Here is a 17,235-nt window from a genome sequence, read left to right on the forward strand (position 1 = left end):
GCAGCGCTCCAGGCGAGCAAAATAGAATATTTGGCTCGCGTTTCGAACATGTGTAAATACGCTTCCCCACTAGTCTTTTCTGCTCAGTCCCATTCTAAGTGCGAGCGCAGCAAAGGCTACAAGAGCGAGCTCCGAGCTTTCAGTGTCCCTGCCAAGCACGCGCGCTCGTGCAGTGCAAGCATCGTCCTGGGAAACAAGCTTTAGCAAGTAGCTTCGGCTTCGCAATCAAGTAAAGTGAAACATACGGGCTTACGGAAGCCATGAAAGAAACACTAAAATAAAAAAAGCTGAAAGGAATGTTTAATGGGACGCTGAGGCCTTGAGCTGCATAGTTCTTTTTTATTTTAGTTTCTTTTTTTATGCGTTTTGTTATCGCGCGTCTACAGATGCTGACAGATGCTTGCATTCGAACGTGGCACGTGCAAAATCGAACGTTACAGCACCACCTGGGTGGTGCTGCCAGCATAACATGGTCGCGTCTTGCGGACGCTCTCGCGCCCCCTACCCGAGAGCAACGGGTCATCCCTGCCCGTTTCGATCTGGATGAGCATTGTACCGGCGTGTGGTCATGTATCACTACTGCGTGATGCACGTTAAAGACCCCAGGCTAGCGGTTGTACTGCACTGGCTAAATTGCTCCTCTACAGCTGGGAGACTCGTCGCCCGTGATGAAACGATTTTCCTACTTCTTCCTCCTTAGCTTTAATCCTCAACTCAAATGCGAATTGTGAAATCACGTGGTCGTGACATTCCTTCGGCACCGGTACGATGACTCCTAGCTTCTACCGTGCTTTTTATGCACACCATAGAACTTGTCGTTCCCCAGTGACAATAAGTTCCGTCAGGGCACTCATTGGCCACGAACGCGAATCCAAATATTCGTCGACGGAAAACTGCATCACTTGGACGTATGGGCTCGTCAACAATCAAGTTGATTGTTGACGAGCGCATACGTCCGAGTGACGCAATTTTCGTGTCCAATGCGTGAGCTGGGCTCTGCTGACGTCAGTTTGGCGCCGGTGACGCGCTTTTGGAACCGCGGATGTATCATAGTGAAAAGTCGGAGAGCTTTCGAAGGCAAGAAGGTACAAAATAGTCCGCTATATTTTCAAATGTTCGTACCGAAAAGCTGGCTTTTGACTTTCTAGCCTCTTTCTTTTGGCCAACTAAACGATATGCGATTAGTAAAGTCCCAATTTAAAATCCTTCATCCCAACCCAAAATTCGTTTCATGGCCCCTTTAAGCATACACACAGCCAATTGTTTTGCGAAAATTAAAGCATAACAGCGAGGGTAGCACGTGCACCACCCATAGTGAGGAAAACAGAAGCACCCTTAGCGAGCTTCTCATCACGAATATACTCTTGCTTAACATCGATACTGAGATCCAGGAATTAAATCAGGGCCGGCTTGCTAGAACAGCGTCTCAGCTGAGACACGGCGAAAGAAAGCACTGCGAAGGCTGGGACTCGCGAGCGTCTCGAGACGTGGCTTGAGACCCGCTCGGCTCGCGCGCTGGCTTTGGTAGCGCTTTCTTTTCCCCAATCTCAGCTGAGACGCTGTTTCTATAGACAATTGCAAGCATGGCGCCACAAGTGGTGCCCCATGCGTGCAAGCGCGTGCAACGGGCGGGTGAACGTAGCTTTGGCAAGCTCGTAATCGCACGGGCGTGCCTGCTCGAGCAGAGAAATGGCGGCGGCCAGTCGCCCAGCTTACAATCGTCTATAGCAAGCCGGCCCTGGTGTTCTTTGGAGGTCTCGAACGTAAATTTTAGTTCTAATCCTTTTTCAATGAAAGCCTCTAGGACATTCTGGAGTGTCTGTCTAAAATCGGGTTTTTTTACGAATAAAAGATAACCATCCGCGTATCGAAAAATTCTTTCTGTAAGTCCCTGTAACTTGTTTTTAAATGCTGGATTAACTTAAAAAAAAATCCAAGCATTGTCTTGCCATCCACTACAAGTGGACCTTAGATAAAAGGGTATACGACCTCAAAAAAATTTTCGACTGTAACACCGCATTGAGATCTGAAGTCCAAGTCCTCCATTTAGGTCTAAAATACATTCCTACACGCTCCTCATGAGGTGATCGTAGTACAGGTCTTCAACATCTATGCTAAAAGCACCGCAGCCAATTCGGGCCCTTTTCCTTCAGAAACTCAATGACAGTCAAAGAACTTGGGATGCCAAAAGGGTGACCTACTGGTATTACCATCGAGTGAAGGTTCCTTTGTAGGTACCCTGACAATGCGTGAGGTAAGGTGCCTTTCCCCGATACAATAGTACGAAACGGGCTATCAGGTTTGTGTGTTTTAGCCGCAAAGAATACCTCCAACACGAGGTTATTTTTCTTGACACCTGCGCATACGCGCCGACTACGGAGAGGCTCGAAAGTTCTCCCCCCTATCCCGAGTTCTTCGGAAATGGAAGTACCATCGCCTCCTCCGGAGGCGATTTTACTTTTAGAGCCTAGCTCTAGGCGCCCGTTTCCAGCTTGAGCGGCGTCGCCGTCGCCGTCGCAGTCGGCGTAAAGGCACGACTACATTGGCGTCGCGGAGGCCTGCGTCGCAACGGTCGGCGCTGCCGGTTGCCGACCAAAACCAGTTTTCGGGTTCAACGGCGCGACGTACAGCACAGCAGAGCAGCTCCTTGCGCGGTTCAGAGCTCGCCGCCGCTCGCCGCCGCTCGCCGCAGAAGAGAGGAGCCAATGGGAGGTGGCGTAGATAGTGGCGTTGACATGCCATGGCAACGCTCAAGCCGGTCCTCCGCGCGTCTTTCACGTTCCGAAGGACGTGTTTCTTGTCGTCTGCTATCCCTATTCCCCCCCCCCCCCCCCCCCCCCCCCCCCCGATGCGGAGTGGTTCCTCGAAACTGTGCGACTGTTTCCTTTTTTATATGACAAGACGCAGCCAGACTACCTAGATAATGACGCTAAGAACAACCACTGGGAAATAGACCGATCTCACCAGCCAGTTTGACGCCCCCGCTGCCGCAACGCATCGAGGGAACTTTAGTCTTTCTGTGCATGCGACAACCTGGCTAGAACTCTGCACGTGCAGGGTACGAACAATCTGGTACACTGCAGATGGCCTCCTGTGAACTAATGTTATGGCCGCCTCGCGCATGCGTCGAACGCTTAGTGAGATCGGTATATTACAGGAGAGGAATTTGGAATTACGAGTGAGTTTCTCCGTGGCACTTGTTGCATGTCGTATGTGTTGTAACGGATGTCGTGTTGATTTGGTTGCACTTTCCAAAAGTAGCCTTCATCCCTGGCGCACCGCTGGGGCAACAAAGCACCGACCTGTCCTTCGGTGGTTCGGTAGAACCAACTCGGCCGGACCCAAAACCTGTGCCTCCTTCCCTTCAGAGCGCGGCGACGTCGCAAGATCAAAGAGCAGGCTAGGATAATCACATTCATGCTGATCACCAGGTCATCGTGGACACCTAGCACGTAGGCAGCGAGTGCGGTTTCGACGTTGATATATGTGAAAGATGAGAGCCGAAAGAAACGGAAGAATCTAACGAAGAGCAGGCGACGAAAGAGCAGAAAATCCGACGGGAGGCGCGCGCGCGATCGCAAAAGCCAGTGCTGTCACCTGACGCCCGCAAAACGGAGGCCAATGTAGACTCCTGGCGTTGGGACGCCAGACGGCGGTGCCGCCTAGTGGCGCCGTTCACGCTAGTGTGGTCAGGCCTTTACCGTGAGGTCACGTGACCCCCGTGAGCTCACGAGCCCCCCCTGACGTCGCGCGACCCTTGTGAGGTCACGTGACCCCCGTGAGGTCACGAGGGTTACGTGAGGTCACGAGAGTCACACGAGGGTCACGAGCAGGCGACGCCGACGCTGCTCGGAGGGACGAGCAGCAGGCAGGATGAGGAGGCGAGGAAGAGGGAGGAGGGGTATATGCTCCCCTCAGTAGCCTTCCCTCCTCCTCCTCAAGAGCTGCGTTGTAATTCGGTCTTACAGAAAGTTGTAACCGGCATGCATTGTTTTTTTTTTTTACAATTTTGAAAAACTCAATTTCAGGCGTAAAAATAGCAATAAAAAAGAAAACAAGCCTGCAGACGGCAGGAAACAGTTGCGACGGCAATTGTTAAGGCGCTAAATTCGCTCTTGCCTTGCAAAATGAACAGAGAGAGGCGAAAGAAGAAGTCGGGCACCATTGAGGTGCCGGAAGAAACAAGAAAGCAGAAGCAAGACGAAGGAACTGATGAAAAAAGAAAAGTGGTCCGCCCACTCGCACTAATGATAGCAGCGAAATGCCCTTTTCTTGGAAAAAGACGACGAAGTGTTCCCACGCCGAAGCACATTCTCATCGCTCTTCAATATTTAGTTAGATAACTATTCTTAAATTGAACCTGCCGATAGTGAGGTCACCCACCATCGACCTGAACGACGCCATGGCCACGGGGGACAGGAGTCAACCGCCCCCCGATCACCAAACGGCATCTGTCAGCGGCTTGGTCCTTTCACCTGCGACACTCCAAGCTCTATCTCAGCCACCTGCGTTACTGAATGGCAAGTAAACAAACGAGGACGGATCTTTGACGCCTGAAACTAAAATGTGTATCGACTCCCTGACCCCTGGACAACAATTTCCTAATTTTACTGACACAGAAAATGGCTCTACCACAGATGACGAAGGTTTCACTCTCGTGAAATACAAGAAGGCAAAGAAACGGTGTCATGAGGCCAAGTCACTATCCTCGAGCAGCAGTACGATCATATCTGTGGGCTCAAAGAAATCGTCTCTTACTGTCATCTTTATGCCAGTAGACCAAACAAAAGTGATCACCAAATTAAACCAACTAAGACTGTCAGAGCTGCTTGAGTCGAAAGCGCCCGGCTCCATAATTCAGATCAGACCGAACTACAGGCTCAACTTTATATCTGTCGATATACGAAATAGTGACGGCCTGTCATCTCTCCTGAAGGTGACCTCTCTGTTCGGTATCTCTGTCAAACACTTCAAGCCCCGTTCTCAAGCCCAGGCAACTGGAGTCATCAGAGGAGTCGACACCAACATCGACAGTGCCGAAATTCATGCACAGCTAAAGGCCAACAACAATGCATCTGTTACATCGGTTCGTCGAATCGGTACGTCCACCACAGTAGCAATAACTGTCTCGTCGTCAAGACTTCCTGAATACGTTCTCCTCGGTCTAGTACGTCACAAGGTAGAGCCATTTTTGGAAAAGCCAGTTATATGCCATCAATGCTGTCATTTTGGGCACGTTAGGTCTACTTGCCGTAACTCTCCAACGTGTTCACGTTGCGCCGGACCACACCAGCGAAATGACTGTGACGCTGATACAACGACAGTTCGGTGCTGTAACTGTGGTAAAGAACACGAAGCGACATCGCATCAATGTGCAAAATGGAAACATGAGTTGGAAATGCGTCACCAAAGAAAAGAAGCTGGGAGCACATCAGCCGCTAAACCTGCCCAGGAGACGGTCGACAGTGCTCTTGAACAAAACAAACCTGCCCTACTAGATCCTCAACGCGACGCGCGAATCCATAAGAATACAAAGTCGAACACCGGCTCCACTGGCTACAATGAGCAACAGACGACAAATACTTTTATGAAGAACAAAGCCTCGTCTCAACAAGGACGCTCGACTGATGTTCCTGACTCCCGAAAGCATACCCAAGGCCGGTGGCAAATGACTCAAAGACAACCTTACGAAGACGCGCTGGTAGGAACGTTACCAAGAAAACAAGAGTCAAGACCAGAAAAAGACCCTCCTTCTTCGCCAGAAGCAACATCTGGGATCTGGTCAACCATTATCATAATTGCAGAAAGTCGCATACAACAGTATCTCACCCAGTACACGTCCCCAGTGGCTCACCTTGCTCTGCAAGCATTGGATATTTTTTTCCCAATTTTAATTAATTTAATAAGCTAGAATATGGACATATCAACAACTGCAACGCACTAAGATGTGCACTGCCTCCATTGAAGAACTAATTAGTGACTCAACACTATTCCAATGGAATGCAAGAGGACTCCAGTCAAACATGTCAGATTTTCGACAATTCACACATCATCATCACTTCCCTATAATTGTAATTTGTGAACCAAACCTTCCAAAAGATTTTAGGCTCTCAGGGTACGAGATTTTCACATCCCTGCGGTCAAATGGACCCAGTCAAGTTATGCTTGCTATACGCAAAGACCTTACATATGTCAATCATCTCATTACACCCCATGCAGACAATGAATACGTATCTGCCACAGTAAGAAACGGCAATCGCTCCTTTTCAGTTATAGCGGCCTACATATCACCACGTGCAAAATTTGATGGCGCGCACTTTGAAGTTGTGATGAACAACTGCGCTCCCCCTTACATCCTGTCAGGCGATTTCAACGCTCGCCATCCCATTTGGGGAGGTACGCATATAAACAATCGAGGCAGAAAACTTTTAGACTCTGAGCTCACACAGCCTAAACATATTGAACGATAATAGTCCCACATACCTACGCGGCACTACGTACAGTAGCTGCCTCGACCTAACGTTCGTCTCTCAAGAACTGGTGCCTTATAGCTTGTGGTTTACTGATATCGAAACACGCGGCAGTGACCATACCCCAACTTACACCATCCTGAAGGGATTTTCAAGCCGAAAAATTCGCCACACTATTCGTCGTACGAATTGGCAAGCCTACCAAACATCAATGGAGTCTTTCTGCGAGTCTTCTACTAACCTTCAAGACTTCAGTGCTGCTGTTGCTGTTGCTGCCAACAGTGAAACCAGAAGCTACAATGTTCCTGCGACCCGGACTGCAATCGATGGGGAGTTTGAACATCTACGTGCTAAGCGTCGTCGCTCGGAAAGACGGTACCGAAGGACCAAGGATATGCAGGATCTACGTGAATCTCGCCGCACGCAGAAAAAAATAGGTCGATACCTACAGAAACTAGGAAGGGTCAAATGGAGGACGAATTGCTCAAAGTTAGATCCAAGGAAACCTCTTACGGGAGTCTGGCGTATGGCGCGTGGACAACGGACACCTCAACAGCAACGATATCCGTTCCGTGCTTTATCTCTGCGCCTAAACGTGACTGAGATGGAGGTTGCCGAGAACTTCTGCAGCCGTCTCACCCAACAGCCGGCGGGATCTAATTTATCGTTTGGTCTTATGCAAGCAATCGTGCCACCATCGTCCGACGACAGAATGGATTTTCCCTTTCGGCCAGATGAACTCCAGGCAGCTCTGGCTGCAGTGAAGCGGACCTCGACTCCGGGACCCGACGACGTTACGTATAGTGCCCTTGCCAACCTAGGCCCACGAGGTCAAAAACAACTTCTTGATTTGTTCAACAATTCATGGGAAACGGGTCAGGTACCATCAGTATGGAAGAAGGGGCGTATCATATCCATTCTCAAACCAGGAAGGTCGCCTTACGACATATCATCTTATAGACCAATAGCTTTATCAAGCTGCATTGGGAAGCTAATGGAGAAAATGGTAAATTATCACCTTGAATGGTACCTAGAAAATACCGATCAGTATCCGGACGTAATGTCTGGATTTCGACGTGGACGAAGTTCTTTGGACAACGTCATAGACCTCGTCACCTTTGTAGAACAGAACAAGAAGGAACGACGAATAACTACAGCCGTCTTCCTTGATGTTATGGGCGCATACGACAATGTGACCCACAAGGCCGTTCTAAATACGGTAGAGGAACTTGGAATTGGTGGCCGCATGTTCTGCTGGTTAGAGAGCTACCTCACAGGAAGATCTATATATATGTCAACGTTCGACGGAAATACAAGTTCTCACATCCTCACAAAAGGCGTACCACAAGGTGGGGTATTAAGCCCAATTCTGTTTGATATGGTTTTGATAAATCTAATCCGCGAATTACCAACCACGGTACATGCATCTATTTATGCTAATGACATTTGTATTTGGGCGACCGGTGTCACACGCGAGACTCCAAAGCGCTCTGAAAGTTACCCATAAGTATCTCATCGAACGTGGACTTGAAATATCAACTTCCAAATCAGCTGTGATTACGTTTTCCCGCAAGTTAATGGACAGATACCCTATTACTATCTGCGGAGAAAAACTTCCGTACGTCCGGAAGCATACGTTTTTAGGGATAACTTTGGATCGAGGCTTAACGTGGACGCCTCATGTATCCCGACTGAAAATGAAGCTGACATCCATAGTGCATTTCATGGGATTCATCAGTGGCACAACATGGGGCGCAACTGTTGGTTGCCTACAGCGACTGTTCGAAGCCTTCTTCCTCGGACTTCTGAGGTACACCTTACCGGTCATCAACAACACCTGCATTACCAATATACGAGCCCTCCAAAGCATCCAGGCGCAAGCTCTACGAACCTGTTTAGGGCTACCCCGCTCTGCTTCCACGCCCGGGACAATTGCGGAGGCTCGCAGGTTTCCAATTGAAGCATACATGGTACAAGAGACGCTGCGGTTGCACTTGAGGCACCTTACACAACATTCTCGCCCTCACTTAGCAACGTTACCTACAAACAGAACAAAGTCCAGCTTCTCCAGAACGATAAGAAAGCACAATACTACTCTAAATAATTTCAATCGACCATCTATTAAGAGCATACCGCCATGGACATTCTTGACTCCAGAAGTAGTGCCGTACATCAAAGGCATTCATAAGAAGTCATCAACTCCACTGCCTGTACTGAAACAACTGGCATTAAGGATCATTAATGAAACATACGGCTCGACGACACATGTATACACCGACGGATCCTCTTCTGAAGAACAAGCTGGAGCTGGGATTGTAATACCCGCCCATAGTAATTCCTCCAGTTTTGAAATAGGACACAAAACGACATCAACGGCATCTGAGTTAGCGGCCATACGAGAAGCAGTAAGGTACATCCTATGTCAAGCACCCCAGAACTGGACCATCTTCAGTGACTCAAGACCAGCGCTACAAATAATCCAGTCTTCTATGAAAAATAATGCGTACGACTTTCTGGCATACCAAATCTTCTGCACCTGCCACCGGGACCTCCAGCAGGGTCATCACATAAGTCTTCAGTGGATACCAGGTCATTGTGGTGTCGCCGGCAATGAGGCAGCAGATAGTGCAGCAAAATCAACCAGTAACGGCAAGAAAATTTGCATACCCTACTCCAGGTGTGACACGAAAATTCTGGTTAAAGACGTGGCAAAATCAATTTCACAAAACTACTGGATGAATCCACATTACCACCATCCCAGGCTATACTCCCTTGATCCCCAACTTGCATTCCGCGTTCCATCTGGACTTTCAAGACAGCTAGAGGCGGTCCTGCACCGACTAAGGCTTGGTGTGGCATATACACCGCAGTTCCTTTATCGGATTCAAAGGAGAGATTCCTCGAACTGTCCAAGCTGCGAAGTTGAAGGGACAATTTAACATATCCTGTGTGAATGTGATAAATTCGAAGGGGATCGACAAGTGCTGGAACAGACATTAATGGCGTTGGACTCGCGGCCTTCCTGCCCATCAAAAGTGCTTGGTGCCTGGGACACAACTGACCAATTCATGAAGGCCACGAAGGCCTTGGTAATGTTCCTCACGAACACGGAATTATCAGACACTTTGTAGGGTGCTTAAAAATGCCTGTGAGATTTTGAACATTTGTACCATTGCTCACCCTCATTGACAACTTCACCTCATCTTTCTTCCTCATCGTCCTACCTTTTCTTCCCCCTCCCCCTTCTCCCCAGTACAGAGTAGCCAACCAGAACCTACGTTCAGGTTAACCTCTCTGTCCTTCCTTAATAAACCCTTCTCTCTGCCCTTTTCTTCTTTTTTTTTTGCGCCCAATGGCGTTTTAAGAAGTGTCCCCAAAAACCTGTAAAAAAACTAACAAAACAAAGTTAAGCATGAACAAAAGGAAATCTACGTGTTGTCTACGATATTGTCACGAAGGACAAATGATGAGGCGGCGAAAAACTGAAGAAATGAAACATTTAATGGGGCGAACTTGTGCCCACAACAACAGAGAGAAAGAAAGCCCATACTCTGTTTCACCTTATGTTGTACCGCAGAGAAGGCTAGACGCGCGAGCTCATAGCGTGGGGAGCTGCTCTTAACGCACGAGAGCTTGTGCCTCCGAGATGTGCCCTAGAACAAGGAGCTCGCGCTTGTAGCCTTCCCTGCGGTACATCATAAGGTGAAACAGAGTATAGCGTCGCAGGCGTCGATGTCGGTGAAACAGCAGGATCGAGCTATGGGGCGAGACTGACTCCGGCTTGCCACGCAGAGCCCCTTTTGCACACGCGTGGGCTTTTGGAGCAATCGGCGTAGAAGGTTCGGCGTGTAGAACATTCTAACCTCGAATCAGCAAAACGGTTCTCGAATTTACCAGACACTAGCGTCAACAAAAATGCGTACCCGCGGCCAGGAATTGAATCTTGGCTTTCTGCGTGGAAGGCACGCGCGATAACCGTTAGCCCCACTGATCTCTATTGAAGTAGGCTGGATCGCGAATCGGGGGTCCGTCGGTGCCGCCGCCGGTGGCCGTTTCTTGACGCCAGGCAATACACGCAAGTCTATGTGAGAAACGCACAAATGTAAGAATATTGAAGCATGTACTCTGTGCTCGGAGGTGTGTATTTTATGGTGTGCTGCGATCCTTATGTCGGGTGTTTCAAGATCGAATGGGTATTTGTCAAACGTTCAAACACCGATTATAAAGACTAAACGTACCGGAGCACCTATGGTTGAGCTGGCAAGCTTGCTCTCGTAGTGGAGTAAACCAAGGAACTTGCCGTCAATGAGACCTTCCTCGGGGAAGCCCAGAAGTTGATGAATGACAAAGAAGTTTCATCTCGACAGCGGCTTTCCGGGAGTGAGCGAATTCCGCGTAGCAAAGCCTTCGTCGCTTGTCGTCCTCTAATCCCAACTTAACGAAACCGCCACCGCCCCGGTCACTCTAAGTAACTCTCGCCTCATTGAGCTACACTACATTCCTCGCCCAGCGGAGTCACTCTCGACCAAAACACATTTATTTATAAGAATTGTGAGGGCTGTCACTTTTATTGTTTGTACACATGATATTTGACAGGCTTACCGAAAAGCATCCAAAAAGTTTCAGTGCCGACAACAGCTTAGAAACGGGGGAAACGACACTTTTTCTCGTTCTTCCCATAGAGGCCCATGCATTTGATGGCGTCAATCAATGGCCGCTGGTGGCGACACTCGGCCCCAAATGTCGAGGCCGCGGTCCGCGATCCAGCCTACTAGATCAGTGGTTGGGCTACGAGTGCGCTGCCTACTTGGTCAGCTGCGCTCGCGGCGGTTGGGGGGATCGGTGGCCGAGTGGTCTAGCGCACACGAACCCGGCGCTTGCTTCACCGGCAGACTGTGCGTAGGTGTGTTGGTGAAGGGGTGACGGAGGGGTAGGGGTTTTCGCAGGACCAATAAAGAGGTTTTCCACCACCACACCAGCTCGGAGCACGTGGAGCGAAAGCTCGCGCTGCAGAACCCAGGGATCCTGGGTTCGAGCCCCACCCCTGCCCGTTTCGATCTGGATGAGCATCGTACCGGCGTGCGGTCGTGTATCACAACTGCGTGATGCACGTTAAAGACCCCAGGCTAGCGGCTGTACCGCACTGGCTAAATTTCTCATCTACAGCTGGGAGACTCGTCGCCCCTGTGAGGCAGACCAAGTTCTAGGCTGCATAAACACACACACAACCCAATTTTTTTGCGCTCGCGGCAATTGGCGCCGTGCTGTTTTGTCGCGTGCTATTTTGACGCGTGCTGTTTTGTCGCCGTGCTGTTTCGACGCTGTGCTGTTTTGACGCGTGCTGTTTTGACCGTGCTGTTTTGTCGCGTGCTGTTTTGTCATGTGCTGTTCTGTCGCGTTCCCGCCCAGGAGATATTTTCCAACATCGTGGATATATCCACGACAAAACGAAATGAAGGACTAAAAAGCAAAGTACGGAATCCAATCGCTCTTAGCAACGTCGCCTCCCCCCCCCCCTTTTTTTTCCTCTCCCCCCCAAAAAAAAACACATACACACAAAAAACTCAAGGGGAACATGTAAAGAAATATCAGTGCACGCCAGGCTGACTAAAAACCTACACTGACGCAAGGGGCATTGTAATTCACGGACTGAAGGTGACTTGTCAGTTATGCAGGAGGTGCTCTTTTGTATCGTAATCCCGTTTCTTTTTTTACAGGATGAAACAAGGAGACGGCAGGTTCTTCAAATCGACCGGAAAATTCGGTTTCTTAACCTATCGCGCCAAGACTTTGTGCAGCGTTGCCCACAGATGGTGCATTATTCTTGTAAAATTTGCAAAGAGCGAACTTACCTGAGGAAAAAGTAAAGAAAGAAAAAGGCTTAGCTCCTATGGAAACGCAGTGAAGCCACCGGTCTGCAAACAACACGGCGCCGTTTCGCGCGGGAGACAAGAGATGGCGCAAGCGGTCGCGACGCCAACTGCCGCCAACGAACGAGCAGACGACGCCGAGAGCCGGCCTCCTTAGCAGAGTCCTTGCTGTTACAGCGCCCGTCTTTTTTGCTTCTGCGACTGTCGCCGCCTGCGGAACGCGCGCCGCTTTTGAGTCGAAAAGATCGTCTGCTAAAAAGACCTGCTCTCGGCACCGTATGCTCGTTCGTTGGCGGCGTTTGTTGCGCCAACTCTTGTCTCCCGTGTGAAACGGCGCCGCGTTGTTTGCAGACCGGTGGCGTCGCTGCGTTTCCATAGGAGCTAAGCCTTTGTCTCTCTTTACTTTTTCCTCAGATAAGTTCGCTCTTCGCAAATTTTACAAAAAAAAAAAATGCACCATCTGTGGGCAACGCTGCACAAAGCCGTAGCGCGATAGGTTAAGAAACCGAATTTTCCGCTCGATTTAAAGAGCCTACCGTCTCCTTGCTTCACCCTGTAGTTGTAGTCTATGGCTTAGCCGCCGAGGCTTAGCGGAGCGGGGGTTGGGCTCTCGGTTAGAGGACGAGGGGGGTGTGGCGTGAGCCTCTTTTGAACTTCCCACTCCGCGCCAGCACCGGCCTCGTCGTCTTCCTGGCACACGATGTTGTCGAAGTGGCCGACGACGTCCACGATCCTGTCGACTGCGCCAGTAATGTTTCTTGTCTATCGTGGGGTGCTGCGCTGGCTGGTGGGTGGCTCGTTCCCGGTGGCTTCAGTGACGTTCACGACTCGGAGGTTGGATAGATAAATATATATTTACAGATTATGAACAACTTTTTACAAAACACAACAGGAAAGCGTCGCGCTGCTGATGCCGCTCGCGGCAACCCAACGCCAACAATGGCGCCTCGGCGCCAAGTTCCTTGCGCGCACGGCAAGGCCTCTGTCTCGCGAGACAGAATACGCGGAGCCCTCGGGACCGCGGGAGAATAACGTCTTGCTCCGCGCACGGGCTCGTTCAGACTCAACTTTCCCGAAAAGGCGCACCGACATTCCGGAGGGAGGCCGGACCTCCCTCTCTCCCCCAAAGTCGCCGACATGGCCCTGACAAGGTCGCTTCCCCAATTACCACGGCGGCAAGGGCGACCACCCACTCCCGCCTAGAAGGTTTCGTTTACTTTCCACGCGGGGAAATCTGCTTCCACTTTCGGGAGCTGGCCGCCGCTTGCCGCCACAGGGAAAACGTGAGACATCGGGCGCCTCCGAAGGACGCTTCGGGTGACCGCGCCGCCAATTCCCCGAGCTCTTTCGGCTAACTCCCTTCGGCCATCCCTACACGTCCCCCCGAAAACTGCGCTAGGACTTCTGGACTAGCCAGCAGTTACAAAAATAGGATGGCCGAAACTCCAACAAGAACACAAAAACAAACCGCTTAAACTCGAGCGAAAAATAAAAACAACAAAACGCATGGCTGGAAATAATCAAGCCAGGCACCTCTAGCACCAATTGCTAAATGAAAATTAAAACAGGGAGAACACTTATTTCTGCTTGTGGAGACAAAACCTTGATCACACACTCAGCTAGACTCTAGCGACACCAAGAACGCTGCAAGCGTTGCCGTAAACAAAAGGACAACAAAACTCTAAAAGCGCGGCAAACACTACACAGCAAGTGTGAGTTCAATGGCACCTCGCAAGGGCCACGGCAATGATCGCTTCCCCACATGCACGCCCGCTGACACCACGTGCATGAGCGCGACAAAGCGCTCCCTTGCCGCCATACAATCACCCCTTACTCGGGCACCTGTGTCGAGTGTCACGAGGACAGTGTAGCTCGCCGAAGCTTCATTAGGCCCACGAAGGCGTGCTCGGCTCGGCCTCTCCACGGAACCGCGTTCGGTACTCGCTTCGCAGTCGGCTCGTTCAGAGGAAGGACCAACTCTGCGCCCATGGCGCGCCATCGCCGTCCCCGCTCCAACATTGCCGCCCCACGGCGATTCGTGCTTCTGCACGTGCACCTCCCCGCGCCGCCCACTTGGTGGCACCCACGGTGTCGCACCCTCACCACAAGGCCCGTCGTGGGGACACCGAAGTCCAATCTAAACAACTGCAGTAGCCGCCCTCGCGACATCGGCATCTACCAGCCTCCCCAGTGCCGGGCCCGACCCCTGGTTCTCCGGGAGCTCCTCCCTTCCAGCTGCCCGGACGCAGGAAAACCCTGGTTCGCAAGCGGCCCGATCGGCCTCAGACCCCACGGTAGTCTCCGGTCTCAATACGGCACGATCGGCCTTGAACTTTACGACAGTGTCCGGTTCCTGGACAGCGCGATCGGCGTCGAACCCCCCAGCAGTCTGCGGTCCCAGTACGGCACGATCGGCCTCGAACCCGACAGTGTCCGCTTCCTGGAGAGCGCGATCGGCGTCAGACGCCCCGGCAGTCTCCGGTCCCAGCACGGTATGACCGGCCTGGGGCCCCACGGTAGTCTGCGGTACCGGTACGGCTCGATCGGTCTCAAAGCCCACTTCTTGGAGAGCGCGATCGGCGTTGGACCCCACCGAAGTGTCCGGTTCCTGAACGACACGATCGGCCCCGGACTCCACGGCTGCCTCCTGGTCGCCTCGCCCGTCCGGTTCTGTCCCCCTCACATAGCGAGCCTCGGGCGCCGTGTCTTCCGCTGCCCGATACTGCGCCTCTTCACGGCGCTGCCCTAGGAGCCGCGCTCTCGCTCTCCGCTCCTCCGCCCGGAGTTCTGCCACTCGAACCTGCCGCTCTAGCTCCTTTGTCTTTTCCCTCGCAAGGGCCAGCCGAACGCTAAACGGAACTGCTTCCCCATCCGACCTCTTGTCGCCTCCGTCACTAGGGCTCCCCCTCCCATGCAAGTTACACTTCGCCATGCAGCTAAGCACGCGGGTGTCAGCCGGCGACGAAAGGGAAAGCGACCACGTACCTGGCGGTGCTGTAGAGCCCACGAAAGTCGTTGACGCCGTCGAACTCGCGAGTTCCCGGCGTCGATCAGCGCACGCAGAGTCCGTTCTGTGAGACCAGGCTGTCACCGCTGCAGGCGTCGGGTGTCGCCAAACCCGCAGGTCACTGGCGTCGATTGCAGCCGGTGACGTTCGCTTGCCTGAATTTGTTGTCGCCGTCGAAGGCCCCAGGCCTACGGCAGTTGACGATGGCGTCGAACCCGCAGGTCACCGGCGCCGATCGCCCCACGCGACGTCCGCTTCTCGGCTTTCGCCGCTGTCGGCCACAGGCGTACTCGTAGCCGTGCCTCGTTGTGCCAGGCTGCTGGTCGTCTCGACTGGTCATGGGCTGCTGCCGATGGACACCGCCACACTCCGCGCCAGCACCGGCCTCGTCGTCTTCCTGGCACACGATGTTGTCGAAGTGGCCGACGACGTCCACGATCCCCGTCGACTGCGCCAGTAATGTTTCTTGTCTATCGTGGGGTGCTGCGCTGGCTGGTGGGTGGCTCGTTCCCGGTGGCTTCAGTGACGTTCACGACTCGGAGGTTGGATAGATAAATATATATTTACAGATTATGAACAACTTTTTACAAAACACAACAGGAAAGCGTCGCGCTTGGCGTACTGTCGCTCGCGACAGGCCAACGCCAACAATGGCGCCTCAGCGCCAAATCCGTTGCCGCGGCAAGTTCTTTGCCCCGCAGGACAAAGTACGCGGAGCCCTCGGGACCGCGGGAGAATAACGTCTTGCTCCGCGCACGGGCTCGTTCAGACTCAATTTTTCCAAAAAGAGACACGCCGACATTCCGAAGAGAGGCCGGATCTCCCTCTCTCCGCGGAATCGCCGACATGGCCCAGACAAGGTCGCTTCCCCAATTACCACGGCGGCAAGGGCGACCACCCACTCCCGCCTGGAAGGTTTCGTTTACTTCCCACGCGGGGAAATCTGCTTCCACTTTCGGGAGCTGGCCGCCGCTTGCCGCCAAAGGGAAAGACAAGACATTGGGCGCCTCCGAAGGACGCTTCGGGTGACCGCGCCGCCAATTCCCCGAGCTCTTTCGGCTAAGCCCCTTCGGCCATCCCTACACGTCCCCCCGAAAACTGCGCTAGTAATGTTTCTCGTCGATCATGGAGTGCTGCGCTGGCTGGAGCGTGGCTTCTTTCCGGTGGCTTCAGGGATGCTCAGGACTCGGTGGTAGAGTAAATAAATATATATTTGCAGATTATGAACAACTTTTTACAAAACACAACAGGAAAGCGTCGCGCTGCTGATGCCGCTCGCGGCAACCCAGCGCCAACAATGGCGCCTCAGCGCCAAGTCCCTTGCCGCGCACGGCAAGGTCTCTGTCTCGCGAGACAGAATACGCGGAGCCCTCGGGACCGCGGGAGAATAACGTCTTGCTCCGCGCACGGGCTCGTTCAGACTCAATTTCTCCAAAAAGGCGCACCGACATTCCGAAGGGAGGCCGGACCTCCCTCTCTCCCCCAAAGTCGCCGATATGGCCCTGACAAGGTCGCCTCCCCAATTACCGCGGCGGCAAGGGCGACCACCCGCGAACAGAGGTATGTTTACTTCCCACGCGGGGAACTCTGCTTCCACTTTCGGGAGCTGGCCTCCGCTTGCCGCCAAAGGGAAAGTCAAGACATCGGGCGCCTCCGAAGGACGCTTCGGGTGATCGCGCCGCCGATTCCCCGAGCTCTTTCCGCTAAGCCCCTTCGGCCATCCCTACATTCCCGCTTTCTATAAGCGAGGCACGCACGCGCGTGCCGTGAGGCCCGTGACTTGTGCAGGGCCACGAGGGAATAAACATTCTTTTTGGTTTGCCGTGAGCACCATGGCCATGACACGGAGTCAGTCGCATTTCTTTCGGGTGCCACCGAGCACCGATAC

The sequence above is a fragment of the Ixodes scapularis genome, unplaced genomic scaffold (assembly GCF_016920785.2).
Source record: "Ixodes scapularis isolate PalLabHiFi unplaced genomic scaffold, ASM1692078v2 PGA_scaffold12__126_contigs__length_90152505, whole genome shotgun sequence".
Classification (NCBI taxonomy): Eukaryota; Metazoa; Arthropoda; class Arachnida; order Ixodida; family Ixodidae; genus Ixodes; species Ixodes scapularis.